Source organism: Mustela lutreola, chromosome 8, assembly GCF_030435805.1.
Source record: "Mustela lutreola isolate mMusLut2 chromosome 8, mMusLut2.pri, whole genome shotgun sequence".
NCBI lineage: Eukaryota > Metazoa > Chordata > Mammalia > Carnivora > Mustelidae > Mustela > Mustela lutreola.
In genome coordinates, this window is record NC_081297.1 from 24,625,311 (window position 1) to 24,652,477 (window position 27,167).

The window sequence follows — 27,167 nt, forward strand, 5'->3', positions numbered from 1 at the left end:
TTTAATAGGAACTTTATGGTTTTCTATATGAAATGTGTTTTTAATAAAATGCCTTATCCATAAGATTGGGATTTATCATTACTTCCTTTTTCTTTCAAAAAGATCTAGAATGATAATGCTGATTACATTAATCATAATTTCAATTTATTGAATATTTACCAGATAATAGTTACTCTGTTAAGTGCTCTTCGCTTATTATCTCACTTTATTCTCTCAACAAGCTTGTGCTATAAGTACTATTACTATCTCTACTTTATTAATTGGAAAACTGAGGATTTGAGAGATTAAGTAATTTGTTCTCGGTTGTGTAGCTACATTGGGCCATAATCAGGATCTAAACCTGTACCTTACTGAAGAAGTGGTTCTAATTTATAGTTTTACCATTAGTTAAAATGATCACTTGAATTATCAGGGTCTTTTTGTCATCAACTATAAATTGGGATTGGATAGATCAATGAGTAAACAGCATTATATAAACTGGGAATGTACTTGGTTCACAAATTTTTGTTGTTGCTGTTGAATATGAAAAACATTAAAAAAATTTTTGAAGTAGTTACAAATTTTTTAATCAAGAGAGTTTTTACACAAATCTGAATTCTGAATGTTTCATGAAAACTCAGAGTCTCTGTCATCCTTGGCTTGCATTCTATCACCACAGTGATTGGCTAGATCTGAGTGTGCCATCCCTTTAGAGAAGATGGGTCCTTTCATTTCACCATTGTGCCTACTGGGAGCTTCACTCATTAAGGCTGTTTCCCTGATTCCTGTGGGCATTTGAGTTTTGGCTCCAGGATTAGCCAATTCTTAATGTTTATTTGGTTTTCGATTGAGTGATTCTTTATCTGTACTACCAGCTTATCTTCCTGGTAAACTAACTTTCCTATTACTGAAACATGGCCTCAGTGTATAATAACTAGAAATCTCTTTGGAATTTCACATTATAAATTTATAGAACTAGACATAAAATCCATCCTGAATTCCTTTCTGAGGAAATACAAGAGCTGCAATATGCCAGTTTCTGCCAAGCATTCTTAAGAAGAGATCACACAGAAGGTATACAGCATCTTAACAGTCACATTAAATTAAAGTGAAGGCATCGTGGAAGACAGTGCAATGCCATGTGTGTTTTGTAAGGGTCTTTTTTTTTTTTATTGCTACATGAGTTGTGGATTGATGACCTGCAGAATCTAACTAATAGAATTGGTTATTTGTTTTCTAATTGATTTTTTTTTTAATATTTTATTTATTTATTGGACAGAGAGATCACAAGTAGAGAGGCAGGCAGAGAGAGAGGAGGAAGCAGGCTCCCCGCTGAGCATAGAGCCCGATGTGGGGCTCGATCCCAGCACCCTGGGATCATGACCTGAGCCGAAGGCAGAGGCTTAACCCACTGAGCCACCCAGGCGCCCCTCTAATTGATTCTTTACTTAAGGTGAGTTTCTTCCATTGGCTATTTAAAAAAAAAAGCTATTAGCGACGATGCTTATGGAAAATGGGATAGGATCTGTTTCTTTATAAAATATTTCATGATGCTGAAAATTTCTCTTCTAGCATCGATCGGAATGTGGTGTCCATTTTTTTTTAAGCTGGCAAACTAACTTCTGAAGCCATGCATTCATTGTGTGTGTGTGTGTGTGTGTGTGTGTATGTGTGTATGTTTATGTGTGTATGTGTTTCCCCCTAACAAGAGATAAGCAAAATTAAATACAAAAGCTTTGAATCAGGCCAAAACATGTGACACAATGGTCTTGTTTCCATCACACATAGAAACAAGCAGCTTGTTTTAATAATCAAATATGTTTCCTAAGGGTCTTGTTAAATTGCTGAATGTAAATTGCAATTGGAATTGACTATTAAAGATCTTGGTAGAGTAGGTTAAACATCTGTTCAATTTATTACAATTTTATTTGTACTTCAGCTGTAACTGGGGCAATTAAGCCAATCAGAGCAAGCAAATCAAATCTAATTTACACTCTAATGGACTCAAAATGAATGAATAAACACTGCACTACTAGATCCAAATGATTAAACGTGTCTCTAAGGATTTTTTTTTTCTATTTCAGTATAGAAAATCATGGTGTTCATACTATAATTAACCACCTAAGGATGATGGAAACAAATCTGAACATCTCTTTATTTTTTCATGTTTTTATAAAATTGCTAAATAAAAATCAAGAATATAATAAATTAGAGTCCTCCTTAAGTCAGATAACTTTACCTACAAAATCATTCATTAAATCCAATGTTTGAGTGCTGGAGTTTTTTCTATTGGAGTATAGCTTGCATACAATATTATACTGCCTTCAGGTGTACAACATAGCAATTCAACATTAATATACATTATGAAATGTCCTCCACAACCATTGTAGTTCTCATCTGTCACCACACAAAGTTATTACAATATTATTGACTCTATCCCCTGTGCTGTACTTTACATCCCTGTGATTTATTTTTATAACTACAAGTTAATACTTCCTAACCCCCTTTATGTATTTCACCCATCCCCCAACCTGCTACCCCCTGGCAACCATCAGTTCCCTTTATCTATAAGTGTTTCTGTTTTGTTGGGTCATTTGTTTTCTTTTGATTCAATGTATAAGTGAAATCAGATGATATTTGTCTTTCTTTGACTTGTTTCACTTATCATAATGCCCTCCAAGTCCATATTATAAAGGACAAGATTTCATTTCTTATGGTTGAGTAATATTCCATTGCATACGTATGCCACACCTTCTTTATCCATTCATCTGTTGATAGACATTTAGGGTGTTTCCATGTCTTGGCTACTGTAAATCCTGCTGCAATGAACCTAGGTTGCATATATCTTTTCAAATTAGTGTTTTTGTTTTCTTTGGGTAAATACTGAGAAATCTAATTGCTGGATCATATGGTAGTTCTGTTAGTGTCCTGAGAAACCACCATTCTGTTGTCTATAGAAGCTGCACCAATTTACATTCCCACCAACAGTGTTCAACATTCCCTTTTCTCCACATCCTCACCAACACTCATTATTTCCTGTCTTTTGGATACTAGCTATCCTGACAGGTTTGAGGTAACCTCTCATTGTGGCTTAGATTTGCATTTCCCTGATGATGAGTGACATTGAGCATCTTTTCATGTGTCTGCTGGCCATCTGTATGTCTTCTTTGGAAAAATTCTGTTCAGGTTCTCTGCCTATTTGTAATCAAATTGTTTGTGGGGTTTTTTTGGTATTGAATGAAATAAGATTTTTAAATGTTTTGGGTATTAACCCCTTACTGATCATTTCAAGTATTTTCTCCATTCAGTAAGTCTCCTTTTTGTTTTGTTAGTAGTTTCCTTCACTGCAAAAGCTTTTTTAGTTTGATGTAGCCACAATTGCTTAGTTTTGTTTTTGTTGCCCTTGCCTGAGACAGGGCCAAAAAACTACTGCTAAAACTGATGTTCTAGAGTTTGTTGTTTCGTTTTAGGATTTTTATGGTTTCAGGACTTACATTTAGGTCTTTAATCCATTTTGCATCTATTTTTGTGTAAGATAGGAGAAAATGGTCCAGTTTCATTCTTTTGCATGTAGCTGATACAGAAAATTTTATTTAAAAGCATTCATGAATATTCAATATTCATGGCTAATTGCCAGAATTGAAATGGAACATACAGACATGAATTTCATTAAACTTTTTATATATTCTTTTTTTTTTCCCTTAGCCCTGGGTTGTAATAAGGAAAAGTAATAATGGATTTAGCATTGTCAGTTAAAATTTCGTTGATCTTTGTTGGGCTCATACAATTTAGAAATGACAACTTAACGATACAGAAATGTGCCATTCAGCACAGTATCTAGCCAGAACAAGTTAACATTCATCTTACCAGGAACTCGATGTCACTAAACCTTCCAACAATACACAGAAGCACACATCCCTAAATAAAGTTGAATGTTGTAAAGGGAGCACTAGGATTTGGTTGGAGCTCTAGGCTGACCTAACAGGAATGTTTGAAAGCTGCTGTTAAGGTTCAGCAAATACCAACAAGAATACCGTTATATAATACGCATCAGATTGAATAAAAATTAATTATCCTGAAATAATAACATACCAGGCAGTGTGTTAGGATCTTTTATAGACTACTTACTCTAGTTGGTAAACTAAAATTTCTACATTTGGGAAAATAACCTTAGAGTCAATATCCTATTTTGTCTAATTTTTACAAGGCTTTTAACACTCTCCAACTGGTCCTTCCATAAACTCACTGGTAACACTTGTATAATTTGATCTGGGATCTAAGGGCTTGGCGATTCCATGTAGTCTGTCTTTTTGCCCCCAGTGTCTGATGAAAGCACATTCAGCAAGGTCTATTACCTCCAAGGAAAGGGTTTATATTGACTTTGGCCATGTGTCTTAGAACACATTAAGTCTGGCTCAAGGAAAGCCACCAAATCAAGGAAAGATGCATCTAGGCTAGACAGCTACTACTACACATCACATGTGTACTTATCTCCTCCTAGATGTGCTCTTTGCTAGGAAAGTTTCCTACTGTACCTAACCCTTTGCTTAGTCAGTCAATCGTTGCTAACTGCTTTGCATAAAGCAAAAGTTATTTATCAAGAAGTTAACATAGTCATAGGCCCACTCACATGCCTTCAGGGAATGCATTGTGTTATGTCTGGATAAGTCCCTCCTTCCTTTCTTAGTTCTCCAAATAATATTGAGGTGCCATTTAGTACCAGTTGCCAGCATGGTCCCAAGAATATAATTATAAGCAAGAAAGACCTGTTCCCTGACCTCACTAAGGTGGGGGTTGGGGGGAGAAGAAAAGCAATTAAATATGCATACAATGAATGTGCAAATGAAACCTCAGTAACAATTACAAAGGTAAAGGCAGAATACAAAGAAAACACAGATTATATTCAAGGATTCCTGCTTGGTTAGGTTGGGGGAAGGCTTTCTGAAGGTCAGGGAAGGATCTATCAGGCTAAGAAATGAAGGTGAAATTGGAGTTACACAGGTAAAGAGAGACTAAGAAAGAAGGTTCCAGAGAGATGACACAGGTGTATATGAATATCTGGAAACTGGCTGAAGGTTTGATACTTGAGGGACACTGAGGGAAGGACACGGCTGAGAAAGTCTATGTTAGCGGGGTAAGCTGGGGTTTCTCAGAGGGGTGGGTAGGGGCCGGGATTTATAGAACCTGTAAGCCATGTTAAGGAAGATTGCCTTTCTGTTAAAAACACTACAGACTATTAGAGATAGTTAAGCAGAAGTTCAAACATCACAGGGAGGAGAATGAATGTGTTGGACCCAAACAAGAGACCCTGGACCAGCAGATGGGTTGGAAGACCATAGACTCCAGGAAGTTGCTGGCTTAGGTTATGCTAGTCTCAGTAATTAGGACAAATGGACAGACTGGGGGGGGGGGGCATAAAGGTATACATTTTGGTTTTGAGTTACTCTTTGTTTTAGGCACTTTATGTTTACCATTGGATGAACTTTTCTAACCCAAGTTTTTCTTTTCTTCCCCTTTCTTTCCTCTCTGGCTTAACCTTCCCTTGCTGTTGTCTTATCCACACAGTGGAACCTAATTTGACTGGGGAAAGAAAACACCTAAACCAAACCTTTAAACTCTGATGCTTCTTTTCAGCAGCATGGTCCATTTCTTCTTTGTTGCTGTTTTTGGTGGAGCAGCTATGGAACAGGGAGAGGTAGCAGGAGGAGGACTTGAACACATTTGGAACATGGCCAAGACATCTTTACCTTTGTGGAGTTCTGATGAAATCTGGCTGTTATGAATCCTAAGTGAGTCTCATGATGTTTTCCAAGCAAATGAGACCACTTTGTAAAAAAGCAAAAGCATCTTCTCACCAGGAAAGGGGGCCATGTGCAAGAGGAGGAGGTGTAAATGGAGAGGAGCCATCAGCCCTTTGAGAAACTACATGATGTAACAGCCCCACTACACTGCCTCATTCGAGCTGGAAAATTTTAAATAGAGAAATATAATCCTGTCCCATTAGCATAGCAACAAGTATGTTCTCAGCATAATAAACGTGGTTCCAGGGTGGCATTCAGCTCCATTTTGCATGCCCTTTTGTCTCACCTTTTATTGCCAATGCCATTGAAGTCCTAATGGAGAGACAGCCTTTGAAAGAACCCCGCTGGCTTTTTGGCTGCTTGTTGGCAACAGAGGAGACAAGGAGGACAGGAATATACATTTGTAAAGTTCCATTTGCTTATCTTACTTAGGGACAGCATTTTCTCCTTTGGAGCTCGTCTCCCAGCCACTGTAATTAGGCTTTCCGGAAACAGCCTCGCAGCTGTCTTGACATCACAATAGCATTTTGATAAGCTCGGACAGTCACCAGTTCATCCGTCTGGGAAGGCATTGCGCATACCCGAAGGTTTCGCTGTATCCTGGTGGATGCCATTGGTTCTCAAAGGGAAATGGAAATATTTTTATAACAATATGCAAAGAAGCCATTCCGAAACAGACTTAGGGTGTCAAAACTTTTGTCTTCAAACCTAGCAACCAGTTTTGTCATATTAAATCATTAATTTTCCAGGACATAAATGAGCCTAGAGTTCTTTCATTAATGAGCATAGGCAAGGCAAAAGATAATCAGAGAAAGAGGGTATGTGACACTGAGGGAGATGTACATGGACAAAGGGAGAGGACAAGAAAGGCAAGAGGGAGAGCAATGTTTGGAGCTGTAAGCTTCCTGAGGTCAAGATTCAGGTTTCCAGCACACTGCTGCTTTTGAATGTGATCTTGCATGTAGTCTTGCTGAGACTGACTAGTAGGAGTGTATCCCATTCAGCCTCAGTGGGTTTGCACTCAGATTGAAAGCCTCTGTCATATATCAAAGTCTTCTGTAATGGGAGAATCTTGAATTCAACAAGAGCTGCCCATGGCAGTGACTTCAGGAGCCATGTCACTCACATGGAATAGGGTTAGCCAGTAAGACTCGCATTGATGATGGAAATGGTTTATTTCTTGTTGTCAAAGCATTTGAAATGTGACTAGTGCAAGTGAGGAATTGTATTTATTTAATTTTAAAGATTTTATTTATTTATTTGACAGAGAGAAATCACAAGTAGATGGAGAGGCAGGCAGAAAGAGAGAGGGAAGCAGGCTCCCTGCCGAGCAGAGAGCCCGATGTGGGACTCAATCCCAGGACCCTGAGATCATGACCTGAGCCGAAGGCAGCGGCTTAACCCACTGAGCCACCCAGGCGCCCCTAATTTTAAATATTAATTGACTAAACTACATCTGTCGGCTGGCTACCATACTGGACAGAGCCCTGTGGAGGACAGAGGTTACTTGCTGTAAGCATTCCTCTACCCTCCCATCTCAAGAGAAAATACAGTCATCTCTTTCCATCCTAAGACTAGAATTATTCGGCGGTCATTAACTTAATGCTCCGAAATGAACCTCACACTCTCAAGTGGGAAAGACAGGCATCTGAGGGACAGAAAAATGCCTCAACTCCTTGGGTAAAAGCCATGCCCCTTGCTCCTGGGGACGTCACTCCATTTCTTCCAAAGATCTAGTCATTGCAAATATTTCTATCATCACTGCAGAAGGAGAATAACTTTTGCTTTTGATTAACACCTGTAGGAATAGCACGGCGCTGAGTCTTTCCTTAAGAGGTGCTTACTCAATAGACTTTAACATGTGTTCTAAAAAGGGAGCCCTCATATTTCCCTGTAATAGGACTATCTTTATTATGAGACATGATTTCTTGATACTGGGAGGCAAGAAACATATCCCCCCTACCTCCCAGTCGCTGTTGTGTGGGTGCTTTTAATAACCCTTTTGTTTCTAAGTAAGACCATTCATTTGAACCATAAGCACAGTGATTTACATTTTTTGGAAAACATCTGACGAGTTCTGCTGTCATCTACTCATTGAGGCATTAATGAATAGGACAGTAGCTATTCTGGGCCAGCATTTGCCCCCTGGTCCCTGCGCTCTGCCTATGTGTATCAGTAAAAGTGACGATGTAAGCAAAAGGGGGAGGTAGTGTTTGGCTCATTGATTTCACTGCGGCTGTGAAGACAGAAATGCCAACACAGAGCTGAGCCACTAATTGGAAATGGAATAAACTGAAGAAATATTGGTTCAAATGGCAGCTATATTTTTTAAAGAGAAGATTTCAGTTGAAATGCCATAGGAGACAGTTAGCCAAAACATTTGTCTGTGGAAATTTCTCTTCTCAATTTTATTCAGATTTACAGCTGGGTGCTCAGTGAAGCATTTCTTGAGAACACATGCCATGGATAAACCAAGATGTTTATTTTCCTCAGTAGCAGATCAGACTGAACTCACAACAAATAGTTCAATTAGCATGATTGCTAATAGGCTGATTAATGCAGGCTACAGTGAATGAAATAGGATGTGTTGGCACTGAGCTCCTAGGTGGGCCATACTGAGGGGAAAGAGGTTAGTGCAACAAGATACGGGCAGCCGGTTTGCAGTTTTTATGGATCACAGCCAGAAAGGGCCAGATCCAGAACGTGTCTGCATGTTCTGTAAAACTGCTACATCCTTGCTACATGTGTATGATACTGTTCTCCAGCTCTTAAACAAGGTCTTCTGGACAGAGTTCTACAGTCCTCCTTGAATTTAATGTCAGAAAAACACTTGTTTCTCCCGATGAGCTGATTTTAATTCCTTCTATCAGGCAATAAAGCTCCACATCTCATTTTCATGTTGGTTTTGCCCAGAAGTCCTGGAAGTTTCACTGAATTCACCATTCAAATCACCATTCAATCACATCATTAACCTTGGCTTTCACTCCCCACCCTCCCCCTCATCTGGTTAAGAGCAAGCCCCAAAGATACTGGTGGTCAGCAGTATTTACCCTTCTCCTTTCTGAATGATCTTGAACATTCTTTCTGAGCCCCAATGTACTCATCTGGGAAGTGGGCAATAATTGTTTCTTCATAGGTGTTTTGCTCCAGTGATGATTCATAGTAAACATTTAAACATGCTAATTATAGGGTTGTATCGTGACAGATGGTAGCTACACTTTCTGAGAGCATGGCATAATGTAGAGAGAAGTGGAATCCCTCTGTGTTACACCTGAAACTAAGGTAAGCTTGTGTGTAGCTGTACTCAAAATTAAAAAACAAACAAACAAACAAAAAACACCCACAAAAACAAAAAATGTTAATTACTGAATTTTAAATTATTCTCTAAATATGCAAGTTAGGGGAGCCTGGGTGGCTCAGTCAGTTAAACATCTGCTTTGACTCAGGTCATGATCCTTGGGTCCTGGAATTGAGCCCTGTGTTGAGCTCCTTGCTCATTGGGGAGTCTGCTTCTCCCTCTGCCTGCCACTCTCTCTGCTTGTGTTCTCTCTCTTTCTCTGTCAAATAAAGAAAATCTTAAAAAAAACTGCACCTTAATCTAAATCATAAATCATATTTGGAAGCAAGTATGACATTAATGAGACAATCAAAATATAGTTGGGGGGGGTCATTATTTCAAGGACAAACCAAAATGGATACACTGACATTGCTTTTCCTGTGTATTTACAGTTCTTTCTAAAGTTAAAATTTACGTAAAGTGAAATTTACAAATCCTGGGTACAGCTCAGTGAATTTTGACAATGTATATGCTCATGTAAGCTACACCCCTATTAAGATGTAGGACATTCTTATTATCCAAGAAATTTCCCTTGGGCCTTTTTAAGACAACACCTCCTCAGACAAAGCTGTGAATCCTTTCACTGTAGAGTCCTTTTGCCTGATTTAGAAATCCATATAAATGGGATCCTACAGTGTGTACTCTTTTCTGTCTGGCTGCTTTTGCTCAGCAGAGGTATTGAGATTCATCCGTGTTTTTGAGATGAATGCTAAATATCTTTTAATGCTAAGTAGCTCCTGTTGTATGAAGATACCATAAATTATTTATTTTCCTGTTGAGGAGGATTTGACTGTTTCCAACTTCTGGCTCTTATGAATAACGTTACTGTGAACATTCTTGTACCAGCCTATTGGTAGCCTTATGTTGTCTTCACTCTTGAAAAATTTCCCAAGAGTAAGAAGACCATGTAAAGTAAACTGTACCATTTTACATTCCCACCAGCAAAATCAGAATGCTCTTTGCCAAGATGGGGTGCTACCAGCCTTTTTGAAAAAAATACAAAAAACATAATTTGTATAATTATATTTATATATTTTTAAATTTTAAATTTTTGAATAAATTTGGATTTAGGGAATTATTTCAGATAGTGTAGAGACTTGCAATATATCCCACACTCAGTTTTCCCTCTTATGAATGTCTTACATTAGTGTGGTACATCGCCACAATTAATGAATCAATATTGACCCATTACTAAGAAATAAACTAAAGCTATATTTTATTCAAATTTCCTCAGTTTTCCCCTAATGCCCATATTCTGTTATTGGATGTCATCCAAGGTACCACATTTCATTCATTAACCATATTTGTTTTGGCTCCTTTTGACTGTGACAGTTTCTTTGTCTTTCCTTCGTTAAAAATTTAACGACCTTGAGAGTTACCAGAAGTACTGGTATTGCATAGGATGTCCCTAAGTTGAGATTTGTCTACTGTTTTGCTCAAGATGAGGCTGGGTAATGTGTTTGGGGGAGGAAGATCCCAGAAGTACAATGCCATTCTCATCACATCATATAAAGAATGGGTACTGTCAGGATTTATTACTGTTGAGGTTAAGCTTGATGCCTTGGTTGGGGTAGTGCTTGTCTATTTTTTCTACTATAAAGCTACTCTTCTCTTTCTTCCTTTCTATATTATATTCACAAAGGAAGTCTCTACACACAGACCACACAAAAGGAGTAAGAAATTATGCCATACCTCCTTAAATATGGAGTAGTTGCAAAAATTATTTTGCATTCTTCTACACAGGTGCTTTGTTTGCTATCTCCATTTCTTATTTAACCATCTTAGTATGAAGGCATAGACATTTATTTTATACTTTGGGTTGTAATCCAGTACTAACTTACTTTTTTTTGGGGGGGGGGAATGCTAAATTGTTCTACCTTTGGCCAGTGGGAATTCTTTCAGTTGGCCCCTGCGACACTTCCACCATCGTCTGTGCCATTTCTTAGTAGTTTCTCACTTTTCATCATCATGGAATTCTCCAGGGTGATATTGTACATTTCGTGCCTCAGTCTGAGAACCAGCCATTTCTCCAAGGAGCCCGGGTTCCTTTTTACTGTTCCATTTTACAGTTCCATTTTCCTATTTTTACTGGAGCAAGGTCTTTAGACATCAAGACCTGCCTGTCAGGCGTGCTTGTCATTACAGTGGTATTCTTCTAAGTGGCCAGAGCAAGGAAATAGGTGTGTATACTATACTAGGTTTGTGTGCTTATCTGCAAATATTTCTGTATGTGACCGTCTGCGTCTTTATAAAGCTAAGTATGATTTAATACTGATGCCCCTGATCTATCACCACTCGAGCATTCTAGCCTACCTCCCCACCTTATCTGTAACCTCCCATAGTAACCTCAAGAGGCCTGCATCCCAATCTCTGCTATCCATTGCCTTTGTTCCTTTTCTCAAAAGTGACTTAATGGTGTTCAGGTGAGTCTATTCTGATGCATGTATCTATGTGTCCACTCTTTCACCAGTATAAAATAACATTGTCTTGATTACTGTAGACTTAAAGGTATCTTGAAATCAAGTATTGTAACTCTTCTCAATTCATTCTTCTTAAGCACTGTGTTGGTTCTTTGAAGTCCTCGAAATTCCAAATAAATATTAGGATCAATTTGTTGAGATCTACAAATGAGCTCGCTAGGAATTTTCTGGGGCTGAAATTGAAATTATAGGTCAAGGTGGGAAAAATAAACATCTTTATAATACTAAGTCTTTTGATCCAATGACAAGAAGTATCTATTTATGCTGAGTGAAATAAGTCAAGCAGAGAGAATCAATTATTATACGGTTTCACTTATTTGTGGAGCATAAGGAATAACACGGAGGACATGGGGAGATGGAGAGGAGAAGTGAATTGGGGGAAATCGGAGGGGGAGACGAACCATGTGAGGCATGCACTCTGAGAAATAAACTGAAGGTTTTGGAGGGGAGGGCAGTGGGGTGTTGGGTGAGCCTGGTGGTGGCTATTATGGAGGGTACATGTTGCATGGAGCACTGGGTGTGGTGCATAAACAATGAATTCTGGAACACTGAAAAGATTAAAAAAATAAGTAAAAATTTTTTTAAAAAAGACAATAAAAAAGCATTTATGTAGATCTACATAAGTTCATAAGTTTTATGGTTTTCTGTTTATGGATCTTATACATCTTTTGTTAGATTCATACCTAAATAAATCATTTGGGGCCTACTAAAATGGTATGGTTTTTTAAATTTCAAATATTTGTTGTAGATATGTAGGAAAGCCAATGAACTTTGTGTTTTAACCTTGTACCTGAAGCCATGTTTTAATCACTTGTAAGTTCCAGGAGATTTTGGTGGGGGAGGGGTTGAGTCTTCAGATTTTCTAAAAGGACAGTCATGTCATTTGTGAAGAAATACACTTCTATTTCTTCCTTCCCAGTTAGTGTTTCTTTTATTTATTTATTTTTTAAAATTTCAGTAGTAGGTCTTTCCAGTACAGTGTTGATTAGGCGTGTTGAGAGGATACTTCCTTATGTTATTTCTCTTCTTAGGGGGAAAGCATCCAATTTCCCATCATTAAGTTTGATGTCAGCAGTAGATTTTCTTTTAGATATTCTCTATCAAGCTGAGGAAGTTTCTTTCTATTCCTAGTTTGCTAAGAGATTTGTTTTTTGTTTTTGTTTTTTTTTAATCATGAATGGGTGTTTGGTTTTATCAATTTTTTTTTCTGTGTCAGTTTATAGAAACATAAAATTATTCTTGCTTATTCTGTTGATGTAATGAATTACATTGATTTTGTTAAATCAGATTTGTATACCTAGAATAAATCACACTTGGCCATGGAATATAATTCTTCTATACACTTTTGAATTCTATTTACTAATAATTTGTAGTAACTTTATACATATGTTCATAAAAGACATTAGTTTGTAGTTTTCCTTTCTTATAATTTTTCCCCTTTGGTTTTGGTGTTAGGGACATGCTGACCCCATAGAGCATACTCATAGAGTAAGTTAAGAAGTGTTCTCTTGGCCTCTGTTTTCTGGAAAATATGGGGAGGAATTGGTATAATTGCTTCCATAAATATTTGAAAAAAATCACCAATGAATCTATCTGGGTCTGGTCTCTCTCTCTCTCTCTTTTTTTTTTTTTTTTCTTTTTTGAAGGTTAAGAATTACTGAGTCAATGTTTTACTAAATGTAGGGGTATTTAGGTTATCTCTTTCTCCTTGTGTGTTTTGCTAGTTTGCATCTCTCTAGAAATTGGTCCATTTCATGTAAATTATCAAATTTGTTGGTAGAGAGTTTTTTTTACAGGTTTTTATTATCTTTTTAATGTCCATGGGATGAGTACACATTGGCTTCTTTTTCAGTTTTGATTTGTATATGCTCTCTTTGTTAGTTAAAAGTTTGTTAATTTTATTGATCACTTAAATAATATGGTTTGATTTCTATTAAATTTATCCGTTATTTTCCTGTTCTTAGTTTCATTGCCATATTCTCTAATTTTGGTTGTTTCTTTTCTTGTGTTTGCTTTATGTTTAAATTGCTCTTCTTTCTTTAGTTTCCCTATGAGGACATTTTGGTTATTGTTTTTAGATTGTTACTCTTTTTATAATCTATGTGTTTAATACCATATATTTCCTTCACACCACTGCTTTTGCTGCATCTCAGAAATTTGCTAATTTGCATTGAGCTTACATTTAACTCACAAAATTTTTATTTTTGAGACTTCTTTGATCCATGTCTTATTCTGATGTGTATTTTTTATTTTCAAATATTTGGAGATTTTTTCCAGCTATCTCCCTTTTACTGGCTTCTAGTTTTATTCCAATGAGATCTGAGAACATATTTTGTATGGTTTCTTTCTTTTAAATTTGTTAAGCATTTTCTCTGGCCCACAAAGTGGACTGTCTTGGTGATGGTTCCATGAGAACTTGAGATGAGTGCTCATTCTGCGTGTGTGTGTGTGTGTGTGTGTTTGCTCACTCCTTTATAAAAATTGAGATGTAATTGACAGTATATTAGTTTCAGGGGTACAATACAATAACTTGATATATATACTGTGAAGTGATCACTGTGAAGTGATTTTTTTTTTTAAGTGTTCTGGAATTGTCAGTAATTCAAATTGATGGATAATGTTGTTCAGCTTAACTATATCCTCATTGGTTTTTCCTTGTTTGCTCTATTAAGACTGAAAGGAGGTGTTGAAGTCTCTATAATAGTGATATGCCTATTTCTTCTTTCTGTTCTATCCATTTGTTTCACTGTTGTCTTTCCTCTATTGTTATGTGCATACATGATTAGAACTGCTTCATGTACCTTGTGTGAAAATAATATAACTACTTCAGCATTTTACTGTTAGCATGGTGTAGCTCTTGTTTTGCTCTTAACCTATCCATATTTAAAGTGTGTTTTTGGGACGCCTGGGTGGCTCAGTTGGTTAAGCAGCTGCCTTCGGCTCAGGTCATGATCCCAGCGTCCTGGGATCGAGTCCCACATCTGGCTCCTTGCTCTGCAGGGAGCCTGCTTCTCCCTCTGACTCTGCCTTCCACTCTGTCTGCCTATGCTCGCTCTCGCTCACTCTCTCTCTGACAAATAAATAAATAAAATCTTAAAAAAAAATAATAAAGTGTGTTTTTGTACACATACCAGAGCTTTGTCTTTTTTTTTAAACTATTTCACAATTTCCATCTTGGATTTTTTTTTTTTCTTCAAGATTTTATTTAAATTGCAGTTAGCTAACCTGCAGTATAATGTTAGTTTCAGGTATAGAATTGAGTGGTTTGAATCTTAGATACAACATCTATTTCTTTCTTTCTTTTTTTTTTTTTTTTAAGATTTTATTTATTTACTAGAGAGACCGAGATCACAAGCAGGCAGAGAGGCAGGCAGAGAGATAGGAGGAAGCAGGCTTCCTGCTGAGCAGAGAGCCCGATGTGGGACTCGATCCCAGGACCCTGGGATCATGACCCGAGCCAAAGGCAGACAGAGGCTTTAACCCACTGAGCCACCCAGGCGCCCCACAACATCTAGTTCTCACCATGACAAGTGTTTCCTTAATTCCTATCACTTACCTATTTCACTCATTTCCTCTCTACCCCCACCTCCCCTCTAATAACCATTAGTTTATTTTCCATAGTTAAGAGTCTGTTTCTTGGTGTGTCTTTCTCCCCCCAACCCATGTTCATTTGTTTTGTTTCTTAAATTCAACATATGTGTGAAATTATGTAGTATTTCTCTTTCCCTGACTGATGTTTCACTTAGCATAACACTCTCTAGCTCCATCCATGTCATTGCAAATGGCAAGATTTCATTCTTTCTGATGGCTGAGTAATATTCCTATATATACATACACAATGCCCCCCCGCCACAACAACTTCTTTATCCATTCATCAGTCATTGAACATTTGGTGTCCTTTCATAATTTGGTTATTGTAGATAATGATGCTATAAACGTGGGGGTGCATGTATCCCTCCAAATTAGTATTTTTGTATCCTTTGAATAGATACTTAGGAGTGCCATTGCTGGATGGTAGGGTAGTTTTATTTTTAACTTTTTAAGGAACCTCCATACTGTTTTCCAGAGTGACTGCACCAGTTTGCATTCCCATCAACACTGTAAGAGGGTTTCCCTTTATCTGCATCCATCTTTTATTTAGCCTATTTACACTGTTCATATTTTTTAAGCTATTACTGATATATTTGAGTTAATAGTGATTTTTGTAATTGTTTTGTATTTGTTGCCAGAGGCTTCTTTTCTGCCTTCTCTGGTTTTCTGTGGGCATTTTATATGATCTTATCCCCTTTTTGAGTATGTCAGTCACACTTTTAAGAATATATACTGTTAATGGTTTCTCTAGAATTTAAAATATTTAAATTTAATTAATGTAAAATCACCTTCAGATGACACTGTTGTTTCAAGTGCAGTGCAGGTGCCTTCTAATAGAGCACTACTACCTCCTCTCCTACTTCTTGTGACAATGCTGTCCTTCATTGCACTTACTAATATACTATAAAAACTCAATCCATAATTACTATTAGTACTTTAAACAGTTATATATTATATTGGTTAGTAATAAGAAAAGTAAAAGGTTTTATTTTACCTTTATTACTTCTCTGATGCTCTTACTTTCTTATACTTACTTTCTTAAGTATATCTGGATTATATATGTATGTATGTATACATATATACATGTATATATATACATGTATGTATACATGTATATATATACATGTGTGTATACATGTATATATGTACACATGTATGTATATACATGTATATATACATATATATAAATTTTCTTCCCACATGAAGAAAATTTCTTCTCCTTTCTTGCAGGGTGAACTTGCTGGACGTGACTTCTGTTTCTAATTGTCTGAGGAAGACTTTACTTTTCCTTCACTTTTGAAATAGAATTTTTTTTTTAAAGATTTTATTTATTTATTTGACAGAGAGAGATCACAAGTAGGCAGAGAGGCAGGCAGAGAGAGAGGAGGAAGCAGGCACCCTGCTGAGCAGAGAGCCCGATGTGGGACTCGATCCCAGGACTCTGAGATCATGACCTGAGCCAAAGGCAGCGGCTTAACCCACTGAGCCACCCAGGCGCCCCTGAAATAGAATTTTAAAAAAAATTCTAGTTGAGCATTTATTTTTTCTTATTTATTTATTTATATTATTTATTTATATTTTTTATTATGTTATGTTAGTCACCTTACAGTACATCATTAGTTTTTAATGTGGTGTTCGATGATTCATTGCTGGCACCTAACACCCAGTGCTCCATGAAATATGTACCCTCCTTACTACTCATCACAGGGCTAACCCATCCCCCAATCCCATCCCCCTCTGAAACTCTCATTTTGTTTCCTGGAGTCCGTAGTCTTTCATGGTTCATCTCCCCCTCTGACTTCCCTCGCTTCATTTTTCCCTTCCTTCTTCTAATGTCCTCCATGATATTCCTTATGTCATGCCACAAATAAGTGAAACCATATGATAATTTACTTACTCCACTTATTTCACTTTGCATAATCTCCTCCAATTCCAACCACATTAATGCAAAAGTTGAGTTCATTCATCCTTTCTGATGAGTGAGTGATATTTCATTATATATATGGACCACATCTTCTTTATCCATTCATCTGTTGAAGGACATCTCAGCTCTTTCCACAGTTTGGCTGCTTTTTTCCTTTAAATACATTTAACATGTCCCTCTACTTTTTTCTTGTTTGCATAGTTTCTGATAAGAGACCTTCTGTAAATTTTACCCTGTTACTCTACAGGCAAAGTGTATTGCTCTCTACAGGCAAAGGCTTCTTCCAAGATATCACTTTGTCTTTGATTTCCTGCAGTTAGAATATAATATGTTGAGGTATAATTTTTTAAGCTATATTTGGATCTATGGTTTGACATCCATCATTACTTTTTTGAAAATTCTCAGCTATTTCTACTTCAAACATTATTTTGCTCCATTCTCTCTCTCTTTTAGTATTCTAATTATGTACATGTTACATCTTTTGAAATTGTCCCATTGGTCTTGGATACAGTATTCTATTCTTACTTCCTTTGCATTTCAGCTCTCAAAGTTTCTATTGACCTATCTTCAAGCTCACAAATTCTTTCCTTGCCTGTTGAATCTGCCAGAAACCCTATAAAAGGCCTTCTTCATTTCAGGTACAATGTATTTAATTTCTAGTATTTCTTTTTTATTTTCTCAGAACTTCCATGTCTTTGCGTATATTACCTGTTTTTGCCTATTGCTTACTTTTTCTATTAGGACCCTTAACATATAAATCATAGTCATTTTCAGTTTGCTGCCTGGTAATTACAACTTGTGTCGTAGCTGAGTCTGATTCTTAAGTTTGCCTCTCCTCTTCACATTGTGTTTTTTCTTGCCTTTTGGCATGTTTTAAATTTTTGTTGGAAAGCTGAACCTGAATTGTGTAATAGGAATTAAAGTAAATAGATTCCTATTGTGAGGTTTATGTCCCTCTGGGAGGAGGGTTTGATCTCATGCTCTCTTTAAGTATATGTACTAGATGTTTTAAACTCCTCTAGTGTCCTTAACTTTTAACTTGGTGATCTCTAAGTATTCTTCCTCAGAGAGACTCTTAAAACTCTTGAGGCTGTAATCTATTACTAAATTGTGTCCTTGTAGATATTGGGATAAACTATAATGAGGGGATTCTATGATCTTCCACTTAAATCTTAATCTTTGAGTTGGCCAATGTCTCTGACCTGTGATTTCCACAAGGAATTATTTTTTAGGAAGTGTATTAGTTTGCTAAGGCTGCCATAACAAAGCTTTATAGACTAGAGGGCTTAAACAGAAGAAATTTGTTTTCTCACAATTCTGAGGGCTAGAAATCTGTAATCAAGGTGTCTCCAGACTTGGTTTCTTATGAAGCCTCTCTCCTGGACTTGTAGTTAGCTATCTTCTCCCTATCTGTTCCCTCAGTGTGTTTTGTCCTAATCTCCTCTTATAGGAAAAATAAACTTGTTGAATTAGGATCCACCTTAATGAGATCATTTGAACTTAATCACATCTTCAAAGGCCCTACCTACAAAATTAATCATATTCTGAGGTACTAGGGGTTAGGACTTCATAGAAATTTTGAGGGGACACAATTCAGTCCATAGCATATAGATTACTGCGATCTCCCTTATGTGAGACAGAAGGAAGAGAGGAGGCTGGAATGAGATCAGTGCCCTCCCCCATTGCTCTTGAATAAAACTGTGGTAAATTCCTTCCTCCTGGAGAATAGGTCATTTTTTGGAGAAAACTCAGGTCATATTTCACAAGTTATACTCTTCCCTTTACCTTCCAGAGCCATAAGCAGCTCTTTTTCCAATCTTCCCTGTCAGATGGGGTTCCTCAAGGAAAAGCCCAGGAAATGTGGAGGTTTCTCTAAGACTGCAGCTCCTGGGAGTTCTTTACACTTGGCCTAGTCAACACTTGGCCTTCAGCAATTCTTCCAAATGACCATTTTAGTGTTCCTACCAGTTTTAACTCCATTGGCTTCTGTTCCTATTAGGCTGGTCTGGGCTACAACTCTGGGTTCACCTGTCTTTCCAGATTTTAAGGTCTCAGTTTGGCTTACAAACTCAGTTCTCTGAAAGGTACAGAAAAAGGCATTAACTTTTGATTTTGTCCAAATTTTTCTTGTAAGAAGAGATTAATGACTTCCAAAATATTTACATATTTGAATTGAAACCAGAAGTTTTGGTTATATTTTAAGTTATTCTGTTTACTGGGAATTAAAAATTAAGAAAAATAAACTACAACTCATGAAAATGAAAGTTTCTCTTTTCTCCCTACTATATAAGAAACTCCAAATTGCATTCTCTCTCACTTTCCATTTTTATACTTTTTGTTGATTCAAACTGTGAGTTTAGATCCTTTAAGATTATTGTCTTTTTGGAATATGAATCTGTTTGTCAAACGTTACTACTCATAATGTATTAAGTCTTGTCCATAATTACTTGGGTTTAACTATATTTTACAGACTTCATACATTGTTCATCTTCAGTTCTTTTATACCGTGACTTACTGGCTTTCTTATTTGGAGTAATTTCTTGGTCAGCTGGAATATATTTCACTAGATACTTCAGAAAGAATTCAGGAATAATTTGAGTACTGCAGTGACTGCGGATATCCTTGTTGCCTTACACATAATCATCAACTGATGTGAGCATGAAATTCTTGGACTCAGTCTTTCTTCCAAATTCTGTAGACTTTGCCCTGTAACTTTTGCCATTTAGCGTTGCAGGGCTGTTTGTAGTCCCCTAAGATATTTTTTCCCCCTTAGTTGGTTCCAATATTTTTTATCTTTGATTTTCAAAAATTTCATCAAATTATGTCTAAATGTTTGTCTCTTCTCTAATTTTGTTCTTGTCCTCTTTCCCTTTCATTCCTCGAGTGTTCCTTCCAGTCAGAAAATTGTTTTTTTTTTTAAATCACAAAATACTTAAAACACAAGAAAAAGAGAATTAAATACTTAAAATGTATACCCCTATATCTATCACTAACTTTTTGTAAATTGTAATAGTTTGTTACAGATGCTACAGTTAAATTTTACAGCTATAGTTGAACTTTCTTGTGTGTCCTTCCAATGTCCCATTCTCCTGGAAGCCTAAATGTAAACACTATTCTGATTTTTGTATCCATCTTTCTTATACATTTCTCTATACTGTGTATACATGAGTGCACATACATGTTATTTTGCATTTTCTGACTTTAGATATTATGGAATTATATTACTTATGTATTTCTGAACCTTATCTTTTCCATTCAAAAAATTCCATTGAAAAAAATCCATGCTGTTTTGAGACTTGTCTATGATAGCTGTTGCTCTTTTTTTGTTTTGTTTTGTTTTGTTTTAATATACAGCCTCATATGGTTACATAAATGTAATCACTATCAATTTATCCATTTTTATGTTGATAGAGATTTAGGTATTTGCCAACTATTTACAAATATAAATTAATGCTGCAATGAACATGTCTTCTGGTACACAGGTGAGTTTCGCTAGGTTTTGTACCAAGAAGTGGAGTTCCTTTTAATAGGCATGATGACCTTTGATAGTAATATTATTAAGGACCTAGTCCTTACATAGCTCTTACTATGTGGTAGGCCCTATTTTTTTTTTTTTAAGATTTTATTTATTTATTTGACAGACAGAGATCACAAGTAGCCAGAGAGGCAGGCAGAGAGAGAGGGGGAGGCAGGCTCCCGCTGAGCAGAGAGCCCAATGCGGGGCTCAATCCCAGGATCCTGGGATCATGACCCGAGCTAAAGGCAGAAGTTTTAACCCACTGAGCCACCCAGGTGCCCCAGGCCCTATTCTAAATATTGAACCTATATAGACTAATTTCATCTTTCAGAATAACTCTGTGAGGTAAGTACTATTTACCATCCCCATTTTAGAATGAAGAGACCAGGCATAGAAATTTTAAGTTGTCCAAGTTCACACAGATACAGTTGTAGAACCAGGATTTGAATTCAGGTAATCTTGTTCAGAGTCTCCACATTTAGCCACTATGACATAATGGGAAAAAGATATTCTGCTTCCTCTTGATTCCATTTTGGAAGCCTTGTTTTTTCTAGAAATTTCTGTTAAATTCAGATTTTTTTTCACATGTTTTTCATTACATGTTCTCCCTATTTTTGTCATCTTTGCTGTATATATGTATATGCCCATCTTTTTATTTTGAATATTCTTTTTTTGTTCTTTGGACATGTGGAATATAGGTATAGTATTTTAATTTCCTCATATGATAAGTCTAACATCTATATCAGTTCTGGGTTGGTTTCTATTTATTAATTTTTCTCCTCATTATAGGTCATATTTTTCTGACTCTTACTTGCTTGATAATCTTTAATTGGATGAAAACAGAATTTTATTTGTGGGGGCTCATATTTTTGTATTCCTATAAAAATATTTGAACATTGACCTGGCATGCAGTTGAGTTACTTGGAAACATCTCCATTTTTCTGGGTCTTGTTTTGAATATTCATTAGATAAGACCATAGCAGCTGATTTAGTCTATGGCTAATTCTCTACTACTGAGGCATTATCCAAGTACCATACTCAGTGTCCATGGATTGTTAGGTTTTCCAGTCTGGCTTGTGGGAACAGACATTATTCCAGCCAAGTGTCCTGTAGTTCTACTGTTAGCTCTAATCCTTGTAGGTGGTTTTTCTCCCAGCCTCTAGGACTGTTTTTGTTTTGCTTGGTTTTGTTTTCCCCCATGCACTAATTACTACTCTGAAGAATACTCAGCGGGGGGGATCCTATGCACACTTCTGTGTTTCTTTTCTGTATAGCTCTTTCTTCTCTGCTACTCTGTACTGCAAACTGTAAGTGCTTCTGTCTTCCTGGATTTTCTGGCACATGTCAAATCTAGAGAGTCTGATGGGTTCCACCTATATTCTTCCTCCCTGCACTACTGCCAGGAAACTCTTAGAGTAGTAAGCTGGACCATCAATTATAAGGGTCACTTTGTTGTCATTGCTTAGGAATTTCTGTTTTGTTTTTTGTTTTTTAACCAAGATCCAACATTTTGAGAATATATTGTTTCAGGTTTTTTTTTTTCCTTTTCTTATTTTTTTTCTTTCCTTTGTTTCTTCTTCTTCCTCCTCTTTCTTCCTCCCCCTCCCCCTCCTCACCCTTCCCCTCCTCCCCCTCCTGCCCCTCCCCCTCCTCTTCCTCCTCGTTCTTCTTCTTCCTCTTCTTCTTCTTCATTTCTTTTGGGAAAGTGCATCTGGTTCCTGTTTTTAATCTTGGAGGAAGTTACCCTTAAAAAAATTAGATTGTTTGGTTTCTTATTGTTGAGATCTGACAGTTCTTTATGTATTCTGGCTACAAGTCCCTCATTATAATGTAATTTGCAGATATTATTCAGTCTCAACACTAAGAAAAGCCCTAAATTTTAGTAGAGTCCAAATTACTACATTTTTCTTTGACAAATGGTTATTCAGGTGTTATATCTAAAAATACTTTGCCAAAACCAAGTTGACAAGATTTTCACTGAATTTTTCTTCTAGAATAATTATGCTTCTATGTTTTGCATTTGGTCAATTTTGAGTTAGTTGTTATATAACATATGATGGAGATTGATTTTTTTTCTTTTGCATATGAAAATCCATTGTTTTTAGTATTACTTATTAAAAAGACCATCTTCATTTACTTGATTTTGGTTACTTTGTAAATAATCAGTTGACTATATTTGTATGGGTTTATTTCTGGATTCTATTTTATTTTACTGACCTATGAGTCCATTTGTCAGTTTCACCATGTCTTGTATATGATAATTTTATAATAAGTATTGAGTTAAGATAGCATGAGTCCTCCAACTTTATCCTTAAATTTCCAAATCATTTTGGTTATGTTAGTTACTCTTTCACTTCATAGAAACTTTGGAATCTTGTTATCTGCAAAAAAGGCTGCTGATCTTTTTGTTGAGATTGCACTGAATATATAGATAGATTTGGGGAGATTTAATTTCTTAATAATATTGAGTTGTCCCTTCCATAAACATGATAAATCTCTTAATTTTTTGGGGTCTCTTATTTACTTAATGGATTTTTATAGTTTTTAATATACATCCTTCACACATATTTTGTTGTTTATACCTACGATGGTATTTTTTTTCCTCTTGGGAGATGGTGACATTTAAATAGTACTTCAAAAGTTTTTTCAAATGCCAATTTTTTCATTGCCAGTATATAGAATTACAATAAACTGTTTCCATATTGACCTTTTGTCCTGAGAATTGATGAATCACTTATTAGTTTTAGAAGCTTTTTGTAGATTATTACAGATTTTCTAATAGAAAGCCATATCATCTGTGAATAAAGACTTTTTATTTCATCCTTTTGGGTGTGGGTGCCTTTTTTAATCATGTTCTATTGCACTATCTAAAATTCTAGTACAGTCTTGAATAGGAGTTAAGAATAAGAACATCCTTGGCTTGTTATATTATGGGAAAGCCTTTAGTCTCTCACCATTAAGATTGAGATTAGCTGTCATTTTTTTTTTCATAATGTTTCTCATCAGGTTAGGTAATTTTTATTCCCAGGTTTTTGAGAGCTTTTTCTTGAAATAGTGCAGATTTTGTCAAATGTTTCTCCTGAATTAAAATCACTTCCTATAATTTTTCTTTAGTCTCTTAATATAGTGAATCACATTAATTTTCAAATATTGATGACTGTAATAAACAGTTACTCTGTTTGAGGTATCCTGGACCTTATAAGGATTATAAATATGAAACTGGATTCGTGTGAGAACAGCCAGTGGTTATAATTTTTCAAAAGGCACTTCCTTTTCTGTATTTCAGAACTATGTCAGAGACAGCGGTTCTAGTTTCCCTGATGAAGACTATACCCCCAACCCCCTAGTCTAGCTTCTTTATAGAAGGTAAATTTCTTTCATTTAAAGTTCCCAGTTTCATGCAGAGGTATCTAGTTCACCTACTTTCTTTACAAGGGGTCAGTGCCATATCTTCTGTCCCATTGCGTACTAATGTCTGAATTCTTAAAATTTTATTCTGGCATTCACTCTGAGTATTACTGTTTTTCAAGGTCCTTTATCAATCTGGTTTAATGATCTTGTGGTTCTGTTTTGTTTTGTTTTCATCCTTAGGATGTCTTTTTCTCAGATTTTTGAGAATGCTACAACACAACTTTCAGTATCTTTGTCAGACTTCATTTGGCATTTTGTTATTTTTTGGTCGGATATCTTTTCAGAAGATTTGAACCATCGAAGTGATTTCCCTGTCTATACTTAATAGTATATGATTTCCCTGTCTATACTTTCCCTGTCTATACTTAATATTACTTTCAATATTACCAATATTTATTTATTTGAACTTTTGGCTATAGTTTTGATTTAGGTGTATTTCTTCAGAACAGCATATATCTTTTTCTGCTCTTAAATCTGTCCTGAGAATCTATCTTTCAGCAGATAAATTTACCTTATTTCTATTACTGTTGTTATTGATATATGTAGATCCTTTCCTTTGTTTTATTTATCAAGGATCTTCTGATAATCTGAGTCAGTTATTGCCACCAAGATTTTGACTTCTCTTCTTGCCAGATCATTCTTTGGCATGAGAAACTCAAAGTACCTAGGTAGCTGCTATGACTTAAAGCTCAGTGATACTCTTTTTGTCACTTGTAGGAGAAGCTGGGCCTTCCTTTGGGAACCAGGTTCTCCATATCTGTAGAGGCCATAATTATGTGGACACAAAGTCCAAATTCTCGATGGGTCACTGGAAGTGATGATAAATAAGCCAGACTACTCTTTACATGCCTTTGTTCCTCATCCCATATTTCCTACCTATTGGGACATAGAATCATACAATAATTATTGATTTTGAGTGTATACCACATCCTGGCGCCCTTCTAAGGGTATTGTTTCTGAAATGACATCTCACTGTGCTCTCAATACTCCATTCCATCACTCATTTAAGACAACGGCTTTACAGGAGGTAGTGTATGTCCATGGCTTGTATCCATATACTGAGACAAATATTTAGCTTTCTAAAAAATATTTTATTATTGAAATATAGTTGTAGAACTAGAAATTTATATCTCTTAACTCTCTTCACCAATTGGGTCTATCCTCTCACTCACTATTCCCACAACCACCAATTTTTTCCTGTATTTGTGTGTCTGTGTTTTTTTTTTTTTTTTTTTTTTGGTCTATTTGTTTTTTAGATTCTAGATTTAAGTGAAATCACACAGTACTTGCCTTTGTCTGACTAATTTCTTTTGCCATAATGTTCTCTATATCCATATATGCTGATGAAAACAGCAAGATCTCATGTTTTATGAACATTATGGCTAAGAAATATTAAGTATTACACACACTCTTTCTCTCTCTCTCTCACACACACACACACACACTACATTTTCTTTATCCATTCACCTATCATTGAGCACTTGGTTGCACCCACATGTCAGCTATTGTAAATAAAACTGAAATGAATGAGTGCATGTATCTTTTTCAATTAATGTTTTGGTTTTTGGAGGGTAAATACCAGTAGAGGAATTATTAGATTGTACGGTATTTCTATTTTTAACTTCGTAAGGATACTTCATTCCTTAAAGGTGAAGTTTGCCCACAGTGGTTGAATCAATTTACATTCCTTCTAATAGCATATGAGGGTTCCACTTTCTCCACCTCCTCACCAAACACTTATCTTTTCTGTTTTTGATCTGCAAATATCATGTCGCATTCAATAGGATCTCTTCAGTTTGTTGATGGCTTGCTTTTCAAAATCTTTTTATTTCGGTGTAGTTTCAGGAGTTTATTTTTGCTTTTGTTTCCCTTCCCTGAAGAGATGTATACATAAATATGTTGATAAGGCTGTTGTCAAAGAAATTATTTCCTAAGTTTTAGGAATTTTATGTTTTCAGGTCTTAACATTTAGGTTGTAATCCATTTTGAGTTTATTTTATGCATGATGTAAGAAAGCGGTCCAGTTTTATTCTTTTTCATGTAGCTCTCCAGTTTTCCCAACACCATTTATTCAAGAGATTATCTTTTCCCCTTTATGTATTCTTGCCTCCTGTGTCATAGATGAATTGACCATAGAGGTGTGAGTTTATTTCTGGGCTCTGCATTCTACTGCATTGATCTTCATGACTGATATTTGTCAGTACCATGCTGTTTCGATTACTATAGCTTGAAATCTGAGATTGTGATACCTTTGGCTTTGTTCTCCTACAAATTTGCTTTATTTGAGTTCTTTTGTGATTCTATACAAATTTGAAGACTGTATGTTCAAGTTCAGTTAAAATGCTGTTGGTATTTTCGTAGGGTTTGCATTGAATCTGTAGATTACTGTGAGTAGTACAGACATTTTAACAATGTTCCAGTCCATAAGCGTAGTGGACTTTCCATTTGTTTGTGTTCTCTAAAATTTCTTTCATCAGTGTCTTAAAGTTTTCAGAGAGTAGGTCTTCCATCTCCTTTGTTAAATTTATTCCTAGCTTTTTTATTCTCTGTGTTGCAATTGTAAATGGGATTGCTTAATCTATCTGCTACTTTGTTATTTGTGTATAGAAACACAACATGTTTCTGTGTATTGGGTATTCTGCAAGTTTACTAAATTACAAACTAAATTGTGAAGCTTGCAACTTTATAAATTCATTTATCATTATATCAAAATCATTTAAAATCTTTTTAAAAAAAGATTTCATTTATTTCTTTGACAGAGAGAAAGATTACAAGTAGGCAGAGAGGCAGGCAGAGAAAGAAGGAGAAGCAGGCTCCGTGCTGAGCAGAAAGCCCGATGGGGGCTCGATCCCAACACCCTGAGATGATGACCTGAGCCAAAGGCAGAGGCTTAACCCAGTGAGCTACCCAGGCACCCCTCATTTATCAGTTTTAATAGTTTTTTTGGTGGAGACTTTCATATTTTCTACATATAGTACCCTGTTATCTACAAATAGTGACAGTTCCACATCTACTAATTTACATACATTTTCTTTTTTGCCCAATTACTGCACCTATGATTTCCAGTACTATATTGAACAAAAGTGCTGAGTGATCACCTTCATCTTGTTCCTAATCTTAGAAGGAA